The sequence below is a fragment of the Narcine bancroftii genome, chromosome 1 (genome assembly GCF_036971445.1).
Source record: "Narcine bancroftii isolate sNarBan1 chromosome 1, sNarBan1.hap1, whole genome shotgun sequence".
NCBI lineage: Eukaryota > Metazoa > Chordata > Chondrichthyes > Torpediniformes > Narcinidae > Narcine > Narcine bancroftii.
The window spans coordinates 93,633,288-93,659,325 of record NC_091469.1 but is presented as its reverse complement, the minus strand read 5'-3'; the positions used below and the strand labels follow the sequence as shown (position 1 = coordinate 93,659,325).

Sequence of the window (26,038 nt, the reverse complement as noted above, 5' to 3'; positions counted from 1 at the left end):
TCAGGACAAGAATAAACTCCAGAGGGTTGGTAATTTGGACTGTGACATCACAAGTACCAGACTTCACTTCATTGAGGACATCTACATGAGGCGGTGTCTTATAAAAGCAGCCTCTATACTCAAAGACCCACAGTACCCAGGCCATGCCCTCTTCACTCAGCTACCATTGGGGAAAAGGTACAGGGGCCTAAAGACGAGTACACAACAGCACAAGGACAGCTTTTCCCCCATTACCATCAGATTCCTGAATAATCATTGAACCAAAGACACTGCCTTACTTTTTGTGCACTACATTTTTTTTTTCTTTATAGTGATGTTGCAATATTAATATGAATGTTTGCATCATGATGCTGCCACAAAACACCAAAATTCATGACTTGTTCATGACAAAAAAAATCTGATTTTGAAAGTTTGTACAGATGCTGGTTAGGGTTGTTCAGAAATGTTGCACTATTGTATTTGGGACAGTCTGGAGTATTAATGAACAGGCATGTTGTTTTGGTGCCTGAAGTATTGCAATTGGGTTGAAGAGGAAGGAAAATTGGAAATATTTCAAATTGAAATGGACAGGAAATGATTTATCTCACTGTAAGTGACTGGAGTAAATCAGATGCAGTTTGGTCAATTGAACTGATTTGTAATTGCAATGAAAAGGGAGATGAGGCAATAGTTTAAATGAAATCATCTGCACTTAAACCATTACCCATGTCATGATCCACTTTAAAATGCATGTAGCTCCAAATATATATTGAGATAACAAATATATATATGAGATTACAAATTTAAATCTGTCATTTGTAAATGTATTAAAGGACTAAAAAATTCTATAAATTACCAGTTTATGTTGTGCAATCTGATCTTCATGTATTTCCTCTCCCTGATAAATTCTTCTTGGGGGCACTGGAAATTGAATGTAAATATCATTGCCACACTATTAGTACAGATCTGTACAATGGTCATCATGGACAGGTGAGCTGTAGTGCCTTTTTCTCTGTCCTATGTGCCTGTGTCTGATAATCACAGTCTCTTCTTAATGTTCCAATTTTTTGAAATGTTGAAGAGTTTTAACAAGTGCCTTCATTTTTCCAATTGCCAGAAATAAGGACACCCTTATCCTTGGAATCATATTCCACTCTTTCTTGCAATACACACACATATGGCACAGATCTCTGCCTCTGCCTCTCTAGAAGTCATTGCTTCAGTTCATCATTCTCTCGTTTAGAATTTGGTTCTCTTCTTTCCCACCCTCTGGAGTTGGCCTTCTTCCAAAGTCCATAATTACCTTCAACTCCTGCTACAAAAAAATACCCCATTTTAGTTATTAATAACTTTGACCTCAAACCTTGCTTTTCCTTTGAAAAGAGAACAAAGAATCAATTTTTGAAATGGATGAAGATACAAAATGAGTGATATTAAAGTGGCCATCCACCGTATGAACTTTTCAATATTTACTTTCACTGAATTTAGTGCAAAAAAAAAGATAACTGTAAAATCCCCATTCTCTGGAATTCAAGCAACTGGCAGCCTCAACCATCCAGCAAAAAAAAATGCAGAAAATAAATAGGTAAAAAAATACAACAGTTTAAAATTGCTTACCCCCCCAATAGTCAGTTTGGCAATCCACACAGCACACAATCTCAAGCAACTGGCAAATTCTAGACTCCTGAGTCCATGACAGCTCAGAAAATAATCCCCATCAATGCCTTTCCCTAATTTACACCCCCTTAAAATAGATTGTTTAAAACATGCCAATAACAAACCTTGACTCTCCCATCAGCCACTTACATCAGGAGTAATTAACAATTATCAATTAACTCAACAATCAGCATCTCAGGAGGAAACTTCAGGAAATCCACACAGTCAGGGGGAGAGCATACAAAGAGCACCTACGCGATCGGAACAAAGGAGCTACCTGCAAAATTACAGTGTTACAATTGCTACAAATCAATTACTTTTCTCCCAAACTTTCAAACAAAACATCCATATGAATTTGGATGTCTCATTTATGATAAAGGAATGAGAATACTTTTAAATACATTTCAATTAAATGGCCAAGACAGGGATTTACATCTATGATTATTAGAGTTAGTTATTTCTAACACCTCTTCTGCATAAGAGGCAAAAAAATATACAGCACTCATAAAAAAAGGAAGAGTGGTGGACAGATGTTTAATCTGTGTCCTTAATGTCAAGTGAAGAATGGAGCAAAGAATTCAGATGAATTTTTACTGCATTTTTAGAAGCAACTGCAAGTGGAAGAATACAGCACTGAGACTACTGTCAGTAGTCATGAACAGTCCATCCTGCATTTTCCCTCTGGCTATATGCTTACCCTTTTATTCTCCATTAATATGTCTTCATTTGGTTTAATGAAGTATTTTCCTTTTCTATGAGGTGTCTTGATTCATTGTATTGGAAAACACTTTGCAACAGCAAATTGATTTTGTGGAGCACGGTTACAATATATACTGAAACATATTTCACAAATTGCATGCCGCCTGCTTTCTTCTCGTCTCCGGGATAGCAATGTCCATCAAGTAGCTTTACTCTCAAAACCTGAGTTCTGGACTAAACTTTGCAAAAGTCATCCCTTTCGAGACCGCTTCCTTCACATCTGATGTTGGCTTCTCTCTATCTCATTTATTCATGCCAAAAAAAAACCCAATCATTTACTGCATTCTCTTCACATTCAAGTTAGTGAGGCATTTTAACAAACAGTTATTAAAAGAAATTATAGGAGGGCTTTGTGGCATTAATAATAGATGTAAATTAGTCAGAAATTTCACCCCAAAAAAATCTGGTCTCCAGTAGTCTAATACTCTGGCTTCTGAGTGGATAACAGTTCCCAAGACCATCCCAAATCCTTAAAAAGGGGAACTTGTGATTTGATCAGATATTTATGCCTCATGTCAGATTTTCATTCAAAGAAATTGTGAGCTGTTGACCAAGGTAATATTTCTCATGCCATGTGAAAATATATTTCCATTGCACATTTTCACATCTCAACCAAAAGAAAATCCTTTCTAATATAAATAAATCCCTCTCTTGGATGAGCAACAGATCCCACTTGAAGGTTCCTTGTTTGTTCCAGTTTTCCCAGCTGGATGGTGTTGGCTCGATGAGAATGCCCCCATCTCTCTTTGCTTGTTCTCAACTCAACAAAAGGCATTCTTAATCTTCTTTTAATCTTTGTGATATGGTGTCTGAGACACAGTGCAGGTGATAGTTAAGACTTTGAATGTTCTTTTAGTCCACCAATAACTGCTGCTTATCCTAAGTGTCTCTTGAAACTTGTTTACCATATATGACATCATATATAAGACAGTGTTTGAACTTTAAAAATGTCACCCCAAAACAAGGGGTTTGTTTGGTACGCCAAGTACAAAATCCAAACCTTAACAGCAAAGTCTCAGTGCTCCCCTGCAGGGTCCATCTGCCCAGTCAGACTGCCATCAGCTCTGTACAGGCTTTAAACAATCTGAGAAAGGAGCTGATGGTGGTTTATTTTAAAATATGTTGATAAAATTAAAACCTTTACTGGGTAATTTGCTTTTAAAATATTGTGACAGCCCCACTACATTGGTCAGTGGGATGGTTGGCAAAGAACTATTGGGGCAGTAAGACTTAGGGTAGTCTAATACAGCAAATATAGCTCACAACCTACATTTTAGGTGGAATCTGAGGGGTTGCCTTATACACAAGGTTTTAATACTGCCTAAAGAAATCTCTTGGTTCCTGCCACATTGACCACCGCCAGTGGGCTGATCTCGCCTCAAACCGTGCATCTTGGAGCCTCACAGTTCGGCGGGCAGCAACCTCCTTTGAAGAAGACCGCAGAACCCACCTCACTGACAAAAGACAAAGGAGGAAAAACCCAACACCCAACCCCAACCCACCAATTTTCCCTTGGAACCGCTGCAACCGTGTCTGTCTGTACCGCATCGGACTTGTCTGCCACAAACAAGCCTGCAGCTGACGTGGACATTACCCCTCCGTAAATCTTTGTCCGCGAAGCCAAGCCAAAGAGAGAGAGAATACATTGGCATATACATAATTTTACAATTCTCTCGCTTCTGTTGGGACCCTTCACCATTTACTTCCTCTTGCCTCATTTCTATATTTCTCTCTCTCTCTTTTCCTCTCTATCCTTTCATGGAGTTAAAATCGATTTTCACCTTTCCTCTTTTCAGATCCAATTAACATCTTTTATCTGTTGGTCTGTACTCCTCCCCCTCCCATTCTTCCCACTTTCTTTCCCCAGCCTTTAATTCAGATGCCTGCTTTTTTCTGGTTTTTTTACTCTTTCCTTGAGGAAGGGCTCAGGCCTGAAAAGTTATTTATATATCTTTATCTCCTATGGATGCTGCGGCATTTCTGTGTTTCAATTGCAATCACAATGTCTGTAGACTTTCGTGTTTCACTCCTTAAACCTCTTTACCCTTTGGATTTAGTCTCAATTTTTCCACTATATCCCTTCATTGTCACAACATCATTATCTGCAGTGACTTTCACTATATGTTCCCTCTCCTTCTTTCTCACTTGTTGTCTCCTTCCTTCTCACTATTTGTTTATCCAGTTACTGTGGAGAATCAGTGCAACATTATACCGGGCTTAATGATCTACTATTTTTTTCCTTTCTATCATTGCAGCCTGACCAGGCTGTGTGTTTCCGGCATTTATTGTTTTTATGTCAGATTTTTAATATATGCTGTTTATTACTTCACATGACTAGGTTTGATTGTTTCAATATAATAATCAAGTCCAAATTTTCTTGAAATATCAAGGCAAAAATCAAAAGATGCATTTTAGGAGCTCTCTTGAGTGGCAGACGTAAATACCAGGGCCCGAGCGATCATTGAGAAACAGAAAACATTTGATGTACAATTTATTTATTCTTAAAAGTAACAGTATGAATTGATAAGTCGGAAAAGAAGAATAGTGGATGGAGTGAGTTCATTTTTTATATGTTAAGTCTGATAGGGTGGTAAGTCAGGACACGGAGAATCCTGCCCTTGTTTTTTTTCCATACTTTGGAAGCAGATGCAGATTTTTAGTTGCTTGAAGCTGCTGGTTGCTTAAATTCTAGATACTGTGGATTTTACTGTATTTAACAGAACTGCTGTCCAAATTCCTCACTATCTACAAATGGTGGGTAAACATATTCAAAAATTCATCCATAGACTTGAATGAATATGCAACAGGTGTATCTGACTGCATCAAGACCTGCATGGATGAGTGTGTGCCCACGCACACATACCAGGTGTTTTCAACCAGAAGCCCTGGATGAATCAGAAAATTTACAACCTGCTGATGGAGAGACAAGGGTGCTTAAGGACGGGGATCAGGATCTTTACAAGAAGTCCCGGTGCGACCATCTCCGAAACAAAGTGGTAATTCCAGAGGAAGCTAGCGACAGAGACAGATACATGCTAGCTATGGCAGGGAGTGCAGGACATTACAACCTACAAAGCAAGGGCGAACTCCATAGGTGGCTGTGATGCTTCATTACTCAATGAGCTGGACACCTTCTATGCTGCTGTGAGAAGAACCAAACAGTGCCGACTAGAACCCCTTAAAAGTTTGAAAACCCTGTGATATCTGTCTCTGAGGACAATGTCAGTACATCATTCAAGAGGGTGCACCCTTGCAAGGCGTCAGGATTAGATGGCGTACCTGGCAGGGTACCTAAAATCTGTACCAACCAACTAGCCAGAGTATTCACGGACGTTTTTAACCATCTAATTCAAAAGGACATCAATTATCTTGGCACCCAAAGAAGAGTAGTGTGAGCTGCCTCAATCACTACTGCCTAGTAGCATTAACTTCTACTGTGATGAAATGCTTTGAGAGGCTGGTCATGGCTAGAATTAACCCTTACCTAAGCAAAGATCTGGACCCACTGCAATTCGCCTACTGTCACAATGGTTCCACAGCAGATCCAATATCGCTGGCTCTCCACTCAGCTCTGCATCACCTCAAAAACAGTAATTCATACGTATGGCTGCTCTTCAGTAAATACAACTTGGCCTCAATACCATTATTCCTTCAGTGCTGGCAAAGAAGCTACAAACTCTAGGCCTCTGGACCTCACTCTGCAACTGGATCCTTGACTTTCTCATTAGAAGATGTTAGTCAGTATGAATTGGAAACAATATCTCCTCCTCATTGATTATCAACACAGATGCATCCTAAGAATGCATGCTTAGCCCACTACTCTACTCATTATACACCCATGACTGTGTGGCCAGGCACAATTCCAATGCTATTTATGTTTGCTGATGACACTACAGTTGTTGGCAGAATCACAAATGCCAATGAGGAAGCACATAGGAGGGACAAAGATCAACTCATTGAATGGTGTAATGAAAGCAACCTTGCACACAAAATTAGCAAAACCCAGATGATGATTGTGGACTTCAGAAGGAAGTCAGGGGAACACGACCCAGTCCTTGGTAAGGTCAAGAACTTCAAATTCATGAGTGTCAACATCTCTGATCATCTGTCCTGGAGCCTCCACATTGATCCAATCACAAATAAGGCCCACTAGTGGCTTTACTTTGTGAGGTGTCTGAGGAGATTTGGTATGTCACTGAAGACTCAAAAAAACTTCTACAAGTGTTCTGTGGAGAGCATTCTGGTTGGTTGCATCACTGCCTTCCTTAAAGGTGCTAGCTCTCAGGACAATCCCTTACTAATCACAGAGCACCTATGGCATAGGGATTACTTAATGTGGTATATGAGGGGAAAGAAAAAAGTTGAGGACCACTGCCATAAGGGTTTTCCCCTCACTATTGAGTATCTGTGCCATCTCCTCTCAGCAACATTCACCTGCCCCTTGAGAGGCCAGGTTCCCAGGCTCCTGAGTGCAGAGTTCATCCTCATTCACACAGCCAGAGCACTGTCAATGAATTGTGATTCCCACATCAAGCAGTGGTCAGTACTGAATATACTGAGGATCCTGCAAGAGAAATACTCTGGAGAAGTACCACTTCTGAGCAGCCGAGCCTTGCAGAAGAGCACCTGAAATACCTCAAAGTCTAGTGATTTGATGGTACAATACCTGTAATGTTGAGTATAAAATGGGCTCATCAGCCCATCATGTCTGCAGAATTAAGATATATTTCTCAAGCAAAAAAAAAAGTTCCTTTGCTTGACAACCTGCTCTCCCAGATCATCTTGCTCCACCATCCATTCTTTCTCTTCTCTCCCTCTCTGGCTGGCTCCTATCCTGCCTCTTGTCTCCCAACTCCACCCCTCACCCTCCCCATCTGTCCATTCACCTCTCCCAGGGACACCAGTTCCCTACGAGTTCCCATCTCACCCCATCCCTCTGCCCATGGCCAGACCAGATGAAGGGTTTTGACCTGAAACGTCAACATTTTCCCCATCCACAAATGCTGCCCAACCTGCTGAGATCCTCCAGGACATTGTTCTTCACTCTAGATCCCAGTAGCTACATTCTCTTGCAGCTCAATGATACTGACTCTGAACAAAAGCCTAATTTCTGCTCAGTGGAATTCAGGCTGCATTAAGCAGGTTCGATGGCCATGATGCACAAACCAAACTGGTGCACATGGATCAATCAGCAATATGGGAAACCTGATGCAAGATACTGGGGCTAAATTTCAGCCACATCATTTTGCAATGCCATCAGAGCCAGTCTGTGTCCTGGCACGGATCCAAGAGCAGTTCACCCTGTGCCGTGTGAGCCACGCCAGGAGTTAACTGCTTTCTCCTCTTGCCATCGTATGCAGGATGTGAGCCTGTCCTGAAGATTTTGATTTCAGATTTATTGTCAGAGTATATCCATGACATCACATACAACCCTGAGGTTCTTTTTTTTTCCTGCGGGAGAGGCAGAATTACCACTTATTGGTAGTGCAAAAAAAAACAACGTTCACATGTAAACAAATAAAGAAGTGTAAACATACTGGCTGTGCAATACAGATAGAACCTGGTTGTGTGAGTCCTACCACACCTATACCTCTTTCCTGTTAGCAGCAATGAGAAGAGACCATGTTCCGGGTGGTGTGGATCCTTGATGCTGCTGCTGCTCTCTGAGGCAGCATTCCCTGTAGGTGTTCTTGGTGCTGGAGAGTGTTTTGCCAGTGATGTCTTGAGCTGTGTTCATTACCTTTTGCCAAGCTTTCTGCTCAGAGGTATTGGTGTGCCCACACTAGACCCTGATGCAGCCGGTCAGCACACTTCCCACCACACATCTGTAGAAATTTAACAGTGTTTCCAAAGTCAGACAAATTTTCTGCAAACATCTGACTGATCTGTTGCAGATGCGGGAACCTTCAGTAAAAGAACCAAGTCAATCTGCTGGAGAAACTCTGTGAGTCAAACAGCATCCAGGGAGAATGGGAGCAAGTTTTGATCTGAAACATGGACAATTCCATTCCCCCCCCCCCCCCCACCCAAAGATGCTGCTTGGCCAACTGAGATCCTCCAGCAGGTTTTTAATCATATCTCTCAGTGTTAGATACCTGACTGAGGAAGCAGGAAAGTTGTCTCAGGAATGAGGCAAGGCTTGTTATATGATGCAATCCCTAATTGGCTCATCCATCAGCACTCCTTCCCCTCCCACTCCCCACCACTTCAATTCACTTCCTTTTAACTAACTTTTAATGTTGTGATAAACTAATTTAGGGTTTGCGTTAAATTTCAATGAAAATGGCATTCCAGGCGATCTTGTCAAAACAAGGACGTGAAGCGTTCTACGTTGCTGAAGGGCTCAAGTCTGAAACATTATGTTTCCATCTTTGCTATATAAAGGACACTGACCAGCTGAGTTTCTGCCGCATTGTGCTTTTACTTTAACCACGTGTCTGCAGACTTTTGTGTTTTTCTTGTATTTGAGATTTTGAATGCTCAGTGAGATTAAACATTATCTGATAGATAGGAATAAAATGTGAGCTGTGTTTGGGAGAGGAGGGAAGAGGGTTAGTAGTTTCACACAGGCTGCATATACATAAAAATTTGTAGGGACCAGTACCCAGGCTTTACAGAGCTGTAACTTAAATACTGAGGGACTCAATCGAAGAAAAACCTCGAGCCACTGGTCTCTCTAAGCTGTCCACCTGTGCCTGCACTCACACATTTTGTAACTAGCGCACGAAGGAAATTAATGTGTGCACAAAAGGTTAGTTACCTAAAATAATGTAGTAATTAATAATTATGTTTATTAAAAATAATCACTTAGTTAACTGTCTCTGTTAACTAGTTAGTCATATTTTTATTAAATTAAATTAAATTAGCCATGACTTCTCTGTGGATTGTCACCTTGTTGTGGTGGAGAAGCTTGTGTGATCGTGTGATCCCAAAAGTGATGCTGTCCGGAGTTATGCTCTGGTAGGGACACCCATGGCAGTAAAGGCGAGGGTGAGGTCCCTGACAAAGAAAAATCCAACCAAGTCCTCAAAGATGGAACAGGAGGACGAAGTTACTCTGACCTCAATGGCTGTGGAAGGCAGGTGGAAGCTGCAACAAATCGTGGTTTTCATGCCACTGGTTGATTGATTTGTTAAGTATCGTGTGCTTTTTGGAGTGCAACATCAAGAACACATTAAACAAATGCATGCACAGGCCTCTTTGCTCTGTGGATCAACAAAATGAAGACCATCATCCTTAACTACGAGAGATAGCCATGATGACGATTAAATATGAGATAGGCTGTGCTTAGGGCTGTTGCTATCATTAGGACAACTTGACAGCTGCCGAAGGTGCAGACCTCAGATGCGCACTGTTGAATAGATCAAATTGTGCCCCACAGCTCAGGTAGGCTGAGGGGAAGGTGCGGAGTCGGCATTGGGAGATCTGGTGTGCGCCAGTAAACCAACTGCCAAGGGGTGGGTTCGGAGTCGGTGTCAGGAACTCTGCTGTGCACCTGCAGATCGACTGCTGAGTGGAGGGTTCAATATTTGGAGTTGGGCATCGGGAGCTCCTGATGCCTGACTCCAAACCCTATCCTTGGCCTACACTGAAGCTCTTGATGCCTGAATCCTGACTCTGAACTCTCCCGGTTTCCTTGGCCTACTGCACACCGGAGCTCCTGACACCAACTCTGAACCTTCCCCTTGGAGTCGGTGTGTGTGTGCAGTAGTAGGTTGAGGGGAGGGTTCAGAGTCAGCATCAGGAGCTCTGGTGTGCCCTTGTAGGCCAATGGCAGAGGGGAGTCTTATGTAAGCCTAAATGGTTGTTTGAATGAGTGGGATATTTTGATTTATTGTTCCAATAATTCTACATTGGTTTGAGCAATTTATTAACACTTCATTGAGAAAAGTCTGTGGGCCATGGCTAGCCTCACTTATAGGATCATAATTCATGAGAAGAGGAACCAAGCAGATTTGAGACCAAGATAGTCCAGGATAGCTCATTAAAGATAGCTCAGGACAGGTATTAGCTGGTTTCTAATAGCAGAATAACTATCAATATTCATAGATGAGATACATAAAAAATAAATAGTTAAAATAAATCAATTCAGCAATTACTCAATGCTATTTTTGCCATTATATTAATGATTTTGTTTATCCTAGTTGTCAAAGCTTTATGTAACATGAGAACTTCAAAAGGCAGATTGCCAGAAAAAAATACATTCTTGAATTTCTGTATGTAAAGCCATGCTGAAATTAAAGTTACATTTTGCTTCCTGTTCTTGCAGTTGTTGTGAAGTAATAAGGAGATGCTGTCCTTTCAGCCATTTCTTAAAAGAGACATGCAATCAATTTGTTTTTTTTTTAAAAAAGGGAATAGCTTAGATTTGTAAAAAAGTTATAGGAAAGTAGGAGCAAACTTGATGGGCCAAAGGGGCATTTTCATACTGCATCATTCTTGTTGGCGGGGGGGGGGGGGGGGGGGGGAATGGACACTGGAAGGTATATAGATTTAAAGGTGTGTGAAATAGGTTTTAATAATGTGTTCCCTTTGGTTCTACCCAGTGCCCTTTCGTTCAAAATGATTTGTGTACCAAAATATTTTCTTTTGTATTGAGAAAAGCAATCGAAGATTGCTGTATTCACTTATTCTCGCAATTTAAAATAAATGTAAGTTTTGTGCTTTTTATTTTTTTCTCTAATTTTTGCAGGGGGGGGGGTTGCAAATAAATGACCTCGCCTCGGGCGCAAAATAGTCTGGCACCGACAATGGCTGTGCCAAAATTGCCTTAAAACCATTTCAAGTTTACATTTGCCCAACCATTCAATGCGTCCGTACTTTTGTCACAGGGGAGGAAAAAATTGCACAACATCAAATTATGCGCACTCAAGAAAAATGAGAGGGAACATCGCCTCCGGCTTATTTTACTGAGGAGGTGCGCTCAGATTTATAAACCAACCACGGGCAACGGTGCGACGAAAGCGATGCGGTGGGGGAAATAATATCTAAAGGTGGAAATAGATACATCGATCGTGCTTACGAAACGAGATGCAAATACATGATCTCCGACCGCTACTGCAAAAGGATCCGCGGACGTCCAGAGCTGAGCTGCGCCCGGCTCCTTGGAAGAAGAGGCCGGGCTGCGTGCAGTGCGAGGCGGGGAGAGGACAGCTGGGGAGGCGGGTGTCTGCCCGGGCTCGCCATCCTCCTGTGTCGAAACACTCTTCAAACATCTGTTGTCCTGGGTGGGGGCGGGATGGGGGTTTGCCACCGTGCAACAAGCGCAGCACTGAAATGAAGCCACCGGATTACAGCATTTTGTTGCTGTGACGGAAAAGGTTGCAAATATATAAAACAAACGTGCGGTGCATGTTTAACTTCAGTGAAAAGAGAGCCACTTATTTACATGAGAGAAGCAAAGCAGGACAAGTCGTAACTTCCATCCCTCTCTCGCGTTCGCCCACCGCCTCGAGACAACGGCTGCTCTCAGTCACTCTCCCCACAGTCACACCGTTCCCTCCCGTGGCTGCCCTCGCACCTTTCGCCTCTGCTGGGTGACTGCCGGCGCAACGCTGCGCTGGTCCACGTTGTGTTTATTTGGTGAGCCCAGCCCAGCGCCTGGTAGACTCCCCTCTACCGCTCACTCTCAAGGCTTGCTCAATGCAGGACCATAGCATCCCGTCTCTCAGTCGGAACCTCTTTACCTGAAGCATCGTGCTCACTCTCAGCTCCATAAAACTTATCCAGGACCTTCTCTATCTTGTTGCCTCTCTTTTCGTTCGAGTTGTCGGCGACTTTTCTGACCCCCCCCCATCTCTTTTCCTCCTTTCTCCATAACCCTTCTCCCTTCTTTTTCCCCTTCTCTCTCTCCTTGTTCTTCCTCCTCCACGTCTCACCCTCTTCTCTCTCTCCCCCTCCCCCACACGTCCTCTCCTACTGCAAGTGCTTCCTGGATTTAGACCCCCAGACGTGGGCATGTTTCCAAGGCTGACGTTGTCGTCTTCTATATAATTAAAAAAAAGCCCAATCCGCACCATCCTTTAAAATATAATCGTGTACAGCACAGTATTCCCGCGCCCCGACCAATCAATCCCGATCCCAGCGTCCATCTCATTCACTCCATCTATTTAACCAACGCACCTTCCCTCCCTCCCTCCCTCCCCGCCTCTTATCCGGCACGAAGTGTCTCTCCACCTCTTCTTTCTGGCCATCCACTCCCCAGGCTTAGAGCTGATCCCTCCTTGTTGTAGCAGTCCATCAATTGCTCGCTCTCTCTCTCTCGCACGCGCTCCTTCCTCATTCAACCCATCTTCAGCACTAAGTCGGTCCCTCCTCTCTCTCCCACCAGTTGGAGCCCCGGCTACATTCTCATTCCGTATAGATCTCCTTGCTGGATCAGACCTTTAAACCAATAGCCTCCACCATCCATCCATCCAGCCCTGGACTATGTTGTTGCTGCAGCCGCCGCTCTTAATGCTGCTGGCCACTCAAGTCTCCGCAGTCGGTCGGTAACAAGGACTATATATATAGATGAGAATTATATATATCTCAATATAAAAACGTCCAACCAAAGACTTGTCACACCGGCATGAAAAGAAGGGATCTGTCTCTCTCCTCAGCAACCGCGCACAGCCTGCAAGGTCGCTCGAACCGACGGAGCTGGAACTCTAAGGTCCTCGGCAACTTTATGCCGAAAAGCCTTCAGCCCAGAACTCGCTGCACACTAACCGCGGAGGAGCGCCGTCAGTAGGTGAGCGAGCGGCGGTGAGGGGGTGGGGGGGGGGGGGGGGGGAGGGAGGGAGGGAGGGGGGTGAGTTGTAGGCCACACATTTGACAGGATTCCGTGTGCACATTTTCCTGGGGGGAGGCGTGGGTCGGAATCGATGCAGATGGATTAATGAGAAGTTGTCTTTTTTGGGGGGAGGGGGGTCCCCAAATGGGTTGCTGCTAAATGCACCTTGGAAATGTTGGCCGGCGCCAGCGGGATAGCGCCAAGGCAGAGGATGTGTAAGTGTTAAATCTTGTCCTGATCATCCAATGTTTCTTCTTCTTCCCTCCGGTGCGTTCGTGTGTGGGCACGCGTGTTACAGATTGAAGGCAGACCCGGTGCAGACAATTTCGGGGGGGGTGGGGTTGATCCAGAGTTATGGACCAAGGTGTGAGCTTGGAGCAGGAGGCGGGTGAGCGAGGGCACCGAGAATGAGGGACCCGCGGTGACGATTCCATTTCTTTGATACACACGGCGGGGGATATTTTATAGCAGCGTCGAGGCATTGGAGCTATTTCATCCCAGAGCTCTGTGTGAACTGTAAACTTGTGGGTGGCCGTCAATTTCGCGGGGAACTTTCATTCATTCATTTCCCCGTCCCTTTCACATCCCCCCTTTTCTGTATCTGGGCGATCTATTTCGCGGTGAGCTCAAAACGAGCCCTGCACGTTCAAAGTTTTGCGAAGCGGAGGGAGGGTTCGCTCTCCGCGGGTAGGTGGTGCCGGAGGAACCTCTTCCACCAGGAGGAGCCCGTACTCCATTTAACTCAAACTCGGAGCGCATCGGGTCTCGCCACGATCTCCTCGCTCTTGTCCCTTGGGACGATTAAAACGCACCTGTCCCGTTGGCGGCGTTTCATTGCAAGCGCCAGGGGTCCCTGGAAACAGTTCTGCAACGTGCATTTTCCCCTCTCAATCCCATCAATCGGGGCCACCCTTGTATTTCAGGTTTAAGAATTCTTGCGTTGCCTTCAAACTGCTACCTCCCCCCATTCTGCTCACCTTGTGGGGAGGGGGAGGGAGTTCGACGGGGCAGGTGCATGATCGAGGAAGTCTCAGAGTTGTGAGCGAGGGATCCTCTCCTGGGTTGGTCTTTGCGCCATAAGGTTCACTGGCAGGGTGTCCCGCGCCGTGGCCAGGAGGGCGCCCGCTTCCCCCTCTTCCCCCTTGCATTTCGGTGGCGTCCAGTTTGAGGACTCGTCGTGCATTCTTACATTCTCTTCCCTTCCCCCGGTTGTTGCTTTTAAACCCCCAAGGGGGTGGGGGGGGAGGTGGTATCACAGGACCTGATGCAATGTTGCTGATCCGATCAAGTCCATCTTCAAAAAAAGTGTAAATTTCGAACGCTTTGCCTTCAACCATCCGAGAGATTGGCTGCAGTTAGGTTTCTGGGCCATCTAGTTTCTGAATATGACCTCTTATACCAAAGACAGCATTGGAGGACCTTTTTTGGGGGGTGGGGGTCGGGGGAGGAGGGGTTAGAAGCTGTATCATTGCTCTTCTGAGAGCCCTGAGTTTAAAGCTGTCTTTCTATTGCCCCGTTCATCACGTTGGGTGGTGGACACATGCATTGTCCAGGGTGAGCCATAAAATGTTTTCTTCATTGATGTGGACTAAGATCTTGCTGCCAAAATGAACCCCAAACTCCATCTGAAAGGCCTTGTTGAAAGAATGTTCCTGGTTTTTTTTTGCTGCTGAAGAGTCCTAGATTATTGCTTGCAAGAAATGCAAAGACTGGCGATGTGTAATGTGGGCTGCAATCACAGCGCAGGCTTGTGTGCAGACAGCTGGTGAGAATTTATTCAGGTAGCAAATATGGGAGGCTTGGAGAGGAGGGTTTGCTCTTAGCCTCTTCCAGTTTAATTTGAATGGACATGCTCAAAGTTAACAGTGAAGTCCTGTATAATTAAGTAGCTGAGTGTCCAATTTATTTTACTTTTAAAATAAATTTTTTAAGGATCAAAATACTTATCGCTTTTCTTGGTGGAAATATTTTGCTGATGTGAGCCTTCATGCTGGCATGAAACGTGGATGCCTGCTACACACTTATCTCCTCGTCTTTGTCATTTCATCGCCAGACTAATCGAAGTTCACAGTGACCTTTATTTCATTTCCTGCTAGTGCATTTCCATGCACTTGACTGACGAGCTCAAGCGTCTTATTTTGCTCTGGTGGCGCTTGGTGCCAGGCTGTTGATTGTGGGCATACTCTGAATGATGTGAATCCCAAACATTGACATTTTTGGACGATTAAGAAACACTAGGAGACGTGATTTAAACAGGTAAGTTGAATATCACAAGGATCCAATGTAACATGTGCTCTGAAATATAATTCATGCCTTACATTAGTATTTTCTCTTTTTTGGTTTTGGAAGCAAGAATGGAGACCCAAGGTACATTTTAATTTTAACTACGAAGAAAGGGATCTGTTCACCGTCTAATATTAAGAGTTGATTGGGAACAAATGTCATCAAGAGTGCTATGAGTTTATGGGAGTGGGAGTTGAATAGAATTAAGCAATTTGATGATGTAAATGGCGTGAACTTATATAGAATTGTTTTTCATTTCTTTTGAATGCATTTTAATTGAGTAATGTCTCTTGTAGTTAAACTGTCTTCTAATGTATACATAAATGTTATATTTAAATAATACGATTATCGCTGTGAAAGTAAACTGAATTATCAGCAAATAATCCGAACTGGTCACATTGATTATAAAACTGGCTACAAAGTATCGTCATGTCCTTTTACCCCACAAGATAAATCGCTAAAACATCTTGATTCCTTTGCTTATATCCATTGAAAGGAGCGTGGCAGAAGGTCAGAAGAAGTTTATCCTGTCAATTAGATTGTGCTTGATTTGCACCTCAAATTCTTCAACAGTTTTGTTATCCCAAATATCCTTTCTGAACGGGAATTTATGGAGAGTGAATGCCACACCTCCCCCACCCTTTATGTGCAGAAGTCAATGCTGAACAGCTTGGGTCACAGTTTGTTGCAGTTCCCAGTTTGCTATCCCTATTAAATCTTCAAGACTTTATTGACACCTCAATCATGTCAGTCACTTTATCTTGTATTCTTCAGGGAAAATCAGTTTATACATCCCTGACTAATCATTTAACTCCCTTAATCCCTGTATCGTTCTGTAACTATACTCTCAAACACCTTTACAAGCATAATTCCACCTGAATTAAAGTCAGTAAAACAGATTATAGTACTCCAGAATTTAAAATAACTTCTTTGTTCAAAAAAAATTTCTACGTGTCAGTATATATTTCTATCTATCGATATCCTTAAAATGGTGCTGATAAACTACCCTCTTGAGGCACTGTAGTTCTTCTGGTGAAAGGACTCCGATGATGCAAATAGGGAAGAGCTCCAGGAGTTAGATTCAGCAACAATGAAGGGGAATGCAATTTATTTCCAAGTCAGGCTCTCGTGCCACGAGGAGCAGAATCTGTAGGTCATGGTTCTCCTATGAATCAGCTGACTCCGTCCTTCGAGGTGGAAGCAACAATGCATTTGGGAGATGTTGACAGAGTAGACCAGGTGAAGTGTCTTCTGCAGATGGTATTCATTGCAGATGATGGTGAGGGAATGGATGTTTAAACGATGGACCAGGTGCCAACAATACAGACTGCTTTGTATCATCATGTCCAGCCTTCTACGTTTGAGACACTCATACTCATGAAGCAATATCCTGTATATATTTTTGTATGTGTTTTATATCTGGTTGTGTGACTACATGTTTTGCACCATTGTACTTGTGCAATAAACTTGACTTGATTTGAGCATTTGATTAGATATTAGCATTGAATGGAATAACAATGCTTCATTTCTTGCTGATCTCTTTCATATGTCAGAGATGGTGGTTAAAGACAGACAGAGCAGGCAGCCAATATCAATGAATTTATGCCACCAATAATTGACCCAGATTTCTTGATAACCCATTCAGCTGTTAGTGAAGGAACCTTATTAGAGAATGTTTATGAACAGTTTGACATTATAATATCCTTTTTGATTGTTCTGTGGTCTTGTCTTTTGGAATATTAGTCAAGTCACCCCCCCCCCCCCCACTTCAGGCACTCTGGCCTGTTGACCACCAAGGTTTCAAGTTCGACATTCTACTCTGAACCTTATCATCTTCCTACCTTCTTTCAAGAACTAACTTTGTTCGTTAAGACTTTTGGTTAGTTTTCTTTAGTTCCTTCTGTGGCTCAGTCACAAATTTTTGGAAATTCCTGTGATGCTATTTTTTGCTATATTGAAGGTATATAAAAAATTCAAGCTGCGCTGATCAACAGTGTGTCATTGGAAGAGCCTTGAAGCAGAATGAGGAGCAGTCATAACAGGAAGAGTGTGGCAGGAAGGAAAGTTAGAAATTAACTTGAGACCCAAGGAAACTACCCCGGGTCACAAGCTACTTTCTGGTTATGTTAAAAGAAACAAATGTATTTTGCATGAGTGCAATGTGCAATGCTTTAAACAACAAATCATATCCTTGGATCTCTTTCATCTGCTGTCTCATAAGCACCGTAATGGCAAACGTCTTTGGTCTGGTGGTTGCTACATTTTGTTGGGCTTTTTTAAATGAAGAACAAAAGGTGAATATGTTTTCAAGATCAAGTAAAACATTGACATTGACTGCCTCCACTACTGTTGGGAGGCTGTGCAGAGGGTGCTGAGCAGGTACAAAGTTTGCAACGGACTTGCAGTTCAACCAGAATCAGAGACCCACTGAAGAAATAGCCTCCAGCAGTGGTTTGAAGATCTTAGCATTATAGATTTGTAGAGTTTCACAGGACAGAAACGGATGTTTGGCACAACTTGTCCATGCAAACCAAAACATCTATCTTGGCTAGTTCCATTTGGGTGCATGTGACCCATATCCCTCTAAACATTCTTTCCACGTACCTGCCTTAAGACCTTCCAAGCATTGCAGTTGTACCCACCTCTGTCATTTTCTTTGGGAGCTGGGTCCACGCACCCACCACTCTCTCTTTGAAAAGATACCCCTCAGGTTCTTCTTAATGTTTCCTCTCTCATTCTCTCATCTTAAAGCCCACTAGTTTTAGACTCCTCCACCTTGGGGTGGGGGACGTCCCATGACTGTTTACCTCATTAATGATCCTCCTGATGTTATATGAATAAAATCACCCTTCAGCCCCTAACATTCTAGAGAGAAGAGCCCCAGCTGATCCAGCCTCTCCTTATAACAAACCTGCCAGTTCAGGCAATATTGCTCTGAAACTTTGCTGCACTTGCTCATCTTTAATCACATTCTTCCCATCGCATGGCAACCAGACTTGCACACAATACTTAAAATTCAGCCTCTCCAATGATTTGTGCAAGTGTAACATGATGTCCCAACTCCCACACTTATTGGCTCAGCCAATGAAGGCAAGTGCACCGTATGCTTTCTTCACTCCATCTCAAGCTTCCGCTGTTTAATGAATTTGACTCTCTTTTCCCTGCAATTTCTTCAATTCTGCAGGGTTTTATATTTTGGTCCCAACAAGTTAACCTTCCAAGAGGCTAACCTCTAGAAACCTGTCCATACCATGCAGATTAAGTTGCGGTAGCTTGATTGAACCAATAATATCCAGTCTGATCAATCACAATTGACTAGTTTTCCAGGATGCTGTATGACATGCTGAGTTCTTCAGCTCTTTTGTATCTTGTTTATACCCCTCCTCCCACCCCCCTCCCCCCCCATATTGTTGCCCTTCCCCTGCCCAGTCTGTTCATCCCTTTATCTCTCCAGTAAAAACACAATGCTGGAGAAACTCAGCAGGTCAAACAACATACTTTGTGCAGTAAAACACCCATTATCTGGAAGTCAAGCAATCGGCAGCCTCAACAACCAGAAAAAAAATTGCTGCAAGTAAATAGGTAAAAAAAATGGAAGTTTAAAATTGGCGAGCCACACCCTTAATTTGCCAATCGTGCAACATGTAATCTCAAGTAACCAAAAAATTGGCTTCTACCAATCCCCATAGATGCCAGATACCAGGGGTTTACTGTATAGCAAAAAGATAAAGGTACATAACCAATGTTTTGGCTTCATCAAGATATGAGCAAAATATAGGCAGGTTCCTGAATATAAACATCATTATCTTTACTATATAGAGTACGCTGATTGACCTGCTGAGTTTCCCCAGCATTGTGTTTTTACTTCAATCACAGTGACTGCAGTCTTCTCTGTTTTACTTAATGTATCTAGTATCCCCTTGCCTCTTTTCCTTCCCACTCATTTTTATGCTTGTAATCTCCCTTCCTTTAATCTTAACAAGATCTTGAATCAAAACGTTGACTGCATATGTCTTTCCATGGATGCCGTGTTCTTCTTGCACTTTTGCTTATTGTGAGTATTTGTCTCTGGTGTTCCTATGTTCAACAAAATCCAACAATTGGCAAGACATTTGGATGAAATCATCTTCTACACAGTATTAAGCAAGGCGTGATTCCTATCTTAACCTTTCCCAAGTGAAACCTGTCAGACTTATTAACCAATTGAATAATTTCACTGATGCACTTCAGCAGGAGAGGGTGTGGATGAGCAAAATCATCTTCCCTTTTAGCACCCACAATTAATATGATACGTTAAACCCATTAAACAATGTCATCACACAATGAAAATAAACAAGAAAATTGTGTCATCTACTTTTACATCATGGGTCAGTTCATTTCATCTTCTTCTCATTCTGTCATTTTAGGCACTGGAGGTCTGCGAGAGGACTTCTCTGTTGCGTTCCATGTACGGCTCCCAAATTTGTTCAAATACTGTGATGTTATTTCTTGTATGTTATTTTTTTTCCAATGGAATACATTTATTCATTTCTATGTACCATTGCTGTACTCTCAGGCTCTCTTCTGATTTCCAGGTTGACATTATACATTTGACAGCTAAGGCTATCATAATATATCTTTTTTTGTGCTTTATCCAGTTTGAGGCCTAATTCTTTACTTCTTATATTACTTAGAAGAAAGATCTCTGGATTTTTTGATATGTTCTTTTTGTGATTTTATTTAATACCTGATTTAGATCTTCCCAAAACTTTTCCACTTTCTCACATGCCCAAATTGCATGTACTGGTGTTCCCGTTTCTTTCTTACAGCGAAAACATCTATCTGATACTGTTGGGTCCTATTTATTTAACTTTTGGGACACGATTATATAATCTGTGTAACCAATTATATTGTATTATGCGTAACCTCATGTTTATTGTATTTCTCATAATACCGGAGCATAGCTTTTCCCATATTTCATTTTTTATCTTTGTTTAGATCTTGTTCCCACTTTTGTTTGGGTTTGCAGCTTATTTCATCATTTATTTTCTCTTGCAGCTTGATGTACATATTTGTTATAAATCTTTTAATTATCATTGAGTCTGTACTGCTGATTGATGAGTGAATCATTACCAGAATTTTACTAGTCCTTCATCAAAACCATGTATTAGAGGATAGAATGGGGTAGGGCCTTTTTTAATGTCTCATCTGAAAGATGACACTTGATGGAGCAGCACTCCTTGGGGACTACACTGGATTGTCACCCTGCATTTGGTTCTCAATTTTTTGCTATCATTGTTTAAATCTACAGCCTTTTCAGAAACAAATCAAAAATTAAAAAAAGAGCCAAACACACAAAATAAATCCCGTGTTTGTTAAGTGAACTGTTTTGCAAGAAGCCTCATCCAGTTGAGAGGCTAAGATGACTTGCTGCCGCCATTTGGATGTTAGTTAGAGTAAGTCAAATTCCACTAAACTAAAAGAAAACCTATCTGACACACCATGAATATGTACGTACAAAACAAGAAAAAAAGTCTGTCTTGCCTCGTATTGACAAAGAACATTGGCTTTCTTTTTAAATGAGATGTACAACACGATAACAAGCTATTCTGGCCCATGAGCCCGTGCCCCTCAAATACACTAACTGAACTACAAACCCCATAGGTGTTTGGAAGGTGGGAGCAAACCCAATCACCTGGATGCAGACACGGAGAACATAGAAACTTAAAGACAGTGCCATATTCGAACCCAGGTCACTGGTGGTATAATAGAATTGTGCTAACCGCTATGCTAACCTTGCTGCCCAACTTTCTAGTCATTATATTTTGTTTACTACAAATCCTTTTGAGCTCCTGTCAGTTATGCCACATTATTTGGAACATTTCTTGCCGAATTGCAGACACTTGAGGGACTATATGTATTTACATGCAATTGGCATTGTTCAAACCTGGGATGTGTTTGACCACTCCAGAGTTGTTTTTTGCATCAGTGTTTACTCCCTTGCAGATGATAGTCAATGCTACCAGAACTGGGCTGTTACTGTGGAATGCTGTCATGCTTAAAATAGCCCTGAGTTCAATGGGCTGAGGTCACTGCATTGACACAATCAAGTGGTTTAAAAACTACAAGGCTAGCAGTTATCTAATGATTTTAGTTTTATGAAAGTTCACAGCTTGTATAGATTGAGTACAATGTTCTTGCATATATTTTACTTAGCTAATAAGAGTCTTCATGATCCCTGTCCTTTCAAGGGTCATGTAAATGTGGGTCTTTGTAAAATAGTACCTTATGGTACAGACCATCATATATAGAAAAAAATTATGGCAGCTGGGTTCACTTTGAGAGAGCTGACAAAAATAATTGATTTCAGAATTATTCAGCGTGCAAACTAACCTTCATCCACCAATTATCAAACACCCATGTAATATTGATGTCATTTTATTCTCCCCACATTCCCATCACTGCAGATTCCACCACTCTCCTATACATGAGAGCAATCTGCACCAGCCATATATCTTTGGGACGTGGTGGTAAATAGAAGCCCCCAGAGGAAATCCACACAATCAATGGGGTCAATATGCAAACCCCACAGAGGCAGAGCCAGAGATCGGGGTCAAAACCTGGATCACTGGAGTGGTGAGGCAGCAGCTTGACTCACAACATTGGATTCATAGATGCTGACACACTTCAATCAAATGTCAGGCGCTTGTTAGATCAAACAATGCGTGAACTGTGAATGTGACTGAGGTGTGGTTTTTATCCTCTCCTCCATAACCTCTTGTTCATCTCTTCTTGCCATTCCTTCCTTATCTGGTGCGTCTCTATAAGTAATATTAAAGCAATTGTCCTCAATGGTTTTTCAATGCAACGAGAGCCAAATTGTATCTGAGCTTTGTCTCCTTCCAGTCACCCTTGTGAGATACCAAGATATTTTGCTTTTCCTGCAGCTCTCTGTGCAATGATCCATATATTTTCTGGAATGAAGTTCTGAGGCTTAAGTACAGCTTTAATAGTCAGCATGAAGACAATGGGCCAAAAGGCCTGATTCTGCACTGTATGATGCAATGATTCTTAAGTTTGCTCCACACCAATTATATCCGGAGAGTAAAAACTATGTTCATTAGAGCAGTCTGCTTCCCCTCTCTTTATCATAGCACAAGGTACAGGAGCGCTGGACCAACAGCCAGAGTTCTGGAACATTATCCAGGGACAGGAGTTTGAAATTTCCCATGACATCTATGAAACTTCAAACCAAGTCTGTAAGAATTAAAACCAGTCTTGGCAACAGTAACCATGAAGGTCGTGAAACACATTTGGATCAATCAAAGCAAGACAAAAGAGTAGATGCTGGAATCTCCAGTAACCGACAGCTGGAGGAACAGAGAGTGTCCACACAGAGCAACAGCTAGTCAGTGTTTCAAGTCAGGACCTTTGAGACTGAATAAAAAGCTATCATGTCTCTGAATGGGGAAGTAATCTGGGGAAGGGCCAAAAGGTGATTGGTGAGAGAGGTGGAGGGTTTGGGGGGGAGGGGGAGTTAGAAAATGAGGATTACTTAAAGAAGAGATAGAAATGGTGGAACAAGATGGAGGTGCAGTGGTGAGGTATACCAAAAAAGAGTTAGTTGTTTTGGTCTGGCCCATATTTGATTCCAGATCAACAATGGGGTTGACTTTTTAACCTCTTCTTCAGATGATTAGGAACTTTTCCAGTGGTACCCATGGACAACGAACAATTTCTGTGGGTGGCTGATGTTCAGATGGGATGTGCCCCTTGGTTTTAAACATAGGTTGAGAGAGATTATCATGTGATACAATCTTGAAATTTGAGATGATTAAATGATTTGATTGACAGAAACTATGTTTTGAATTGAGTTATCCAGATAAGGGGGCATTAACTGAAAATTGAAACCAGAATTACGTGAGACACACTTTCACAGAATTAATAAAAAATCCGAAACCTGTTTCCATAAAGTCAAATAAAATTACAGATCTGAGATTGACAGAATTTTGTAATTGCAAATGCATTGAAAGTGACTGAAATGAGGCAGAAAGTTGGTTCTGATTACGGTGGGTTAACTGAATAGTGGAATGGGCAGGATGGCCCACTTGTGATCTGCTCAGCAGGTTACAGTTTCTGCAGCACTTTTGTGTTCTGCTTTGGACCCCAGCATCTGCAGATCTGCTAGGTGGTTAGCACAGTGCTGTTACAGTGCCAGCGACGGGGGTTCAAATCTGGCGCTGTCTGTAAGGAGCTTGTATGTTCTCCACGTATTTGTGTGGGTTTCCTCTGATTGATCTGATCTCCCACTGTTTAAAAGAATGAATCGGGATTGCAGGCTAATTGGGTGCAATTGGACAGCATGGGGTCCTGGCTGAAAGGGCCTTGTATCGTGCTGTATGTCTAACATTTAAGTTAAAGTAAAATGCTTGTTCTATTCACATGATCTAGACTGAAGATAATGGGCCAACTCTTTATCCCAGTTTATCCATGGCATGCAGGCCCACGTTTTGAACGTAAATGGAGGCCATCAGTGTTTGCTGCATTTCGATGGAAAAGTGACAGAAATGTTGGAAGTACGCAAATAAATGTGTACATCTGTTTTTAACTTTTTCAGGATCAAGGGGTCAGTGGCATGGCCAGCACATGTTACCATCTCTATTGATCCTTTAGATGGTGGTGGTAAGCTTCTTTCTTGAATCACTGCATGTCTTTCTGGAAGAAGTCTGTACATGGCAGTGTTTGGGGAGGGAATACCAAGATTCAGGACCTGCAATTGTGGTGTTGTATTTCCGACTTTCATGTTGTTCTCTGGAAGGTGTGCTATTCCAATGTCCTTCCTGGGTTAGGTAATTGCACTGTATTTTATAGATGGTATGCACTGTGGGTCACACGAGAGATGGTGGAACCAAGAGTTACAAACAATCTGCTGGAGGAACACAATGGGCAAAGAGCATCAGTGGGAGAAGTTAAAAAAAGTCAATATGGTCCAGTGCATAGCTGTTGGAGGGAAAGATAGTTTAAGCACTGATAAGTGCTGTTTTTTTTTTAATTTTTAGACATACAGCACGGTAACAGGCAATTTCAGCCCACGAGTCCGTGCTGCTCAATTTACACCCAATTAACCTACATCCCCAGTACATTTCGAATGGTGGGAGGAAACCAGAGCACCTGGGGAAAACCTACACTGAAATGGGGAGAATGTACAAACTCCTTATGAACAGCGCAGGATTCGAACCCTGGTCCCAATCACTGACACGATAAGGTGTTGCGCTTACCGCTACCCCAACCGAGCTTTCCTTTTATAAAGGAGAATGCAGTCATCGATCCCGCTACCTCTTGCATGCTAAGCAAGCACTCTACCATTTTCCCTAATTCCTTCATAATTCATTCAAATCACCGCTTCCAGCATCTTCCTGACACTCCACAGGATGTGCGATTTGCAAGCTCCTCCAGCATCATAGTCAGAAATAAACAAACTGAGAAGATTTTCACTGGAGTGGGGAAAAATTTATCCTTGGTTACAAGTGTTCAATGAGTCATAGTTTTTTCAGTAAAGTCAAGTTTATTGACATAGTACAACCAGGCGAAATGGCATTTTCTGGTCCTCAATGCAAAACATGCAGACACACAACCAGACATTACACACAGTCAAAAAAACAATAGATATGCAGGACAAATATTCATACATGTAAATAAATAAATGTTGTTTGATGAACATGAGCATTTCGGATGGTTAGTTTGAGCATTTCCTTTGGTCATTCAGGATTCTCATTGTCCATGGGAAGAAGCTGTTCCTCAGCCTGGTGGTGCTGGCTCTGATCCTCCTGTATCTCTTTCCCGATAGGAGCAACTGAAAGATACTGTGTGTGGGGTGGAAGGGATCCTCAATTATATTTTGAGCCCTCTTCAGACATTGATCCTCCTGTATCTCTTTCCCGATAGGAGCAACTGAAAGATACTGTGTGTGGGGTGGAAGGGATCCTCAATTATATTTTGAGCCCTCTTCAGACATTGATCCTGGTGGATCATAATTTTTTTTGGGGCGGGGGGAGATGGAGGGAGACTCCATTGATACTCTCTGATGGTCTTATGATCCTGTGGATTGACCTCTGATCCATTTCTCTGCAGCAACCGTACCACACTGTGATGCAGCCAGCTGTGACACTCTTGATCAAGCTCCTGTAGAAGGTTGACATAATTGTGGCTCATAGCCTTGCCCACTTCAGGAAATGCAGTCACTGTTGCAACTTCTTGACAAGTGAGAAGATGTTGAGTGTCCACGATTGGTTACTAGTTAATTGAACTCCAAGGAACTTGGTGCTATTCACTCTCTCAACCACAGAGTTGTTGATGTGTAGTGGAGAGTGGACGTTTCTGGTCCTCCTGAAGTCCACAATCATCTCCTTCATCTTGGTCACATTGAGACTCCGGATGCTACTTTCGCACCCTATCATGAGATTTTCCACCTCTTCTAGGTAGCGCGATTCATCCTCATTACTGATGAGGTCGACGACTGTTGCGTCATCTGCAAATCTGATGACACAGTTGAAGTTAGATCTGCCAAGGCACTCATGGGTCAGTACTGTGGACAGGTGTGGGCTGAGC

At 42.6% G+C, this 26,038-nt stretch overlaps 1 protein-coding gene across 4 annotated transcripts in view; it reads left to right on the top strand.

The window, feature by feature from the left end:
* brinp1 (bone morphogenetic protein/retinoic acid inducible neural-specific 1) overlaps positions 1–26,038 on the top strand; it is a 578,248-nt gene that overhangs the window by 162,827 nt on the left and 389,383 nt on the right. For all 4 annotated transcript variants that reach the window (XM_069932740.1, XM_069932734.1, XM_069932730.1 and 1 more), the window contains one exon: positions 12,996–13,126. The gene's annotated coding sequence lies outside the window, so the exon portion shown is untranslated. The remainder of the gene's footprint in view (positions 1–12,995; positions 13,127–26,038) is intronic.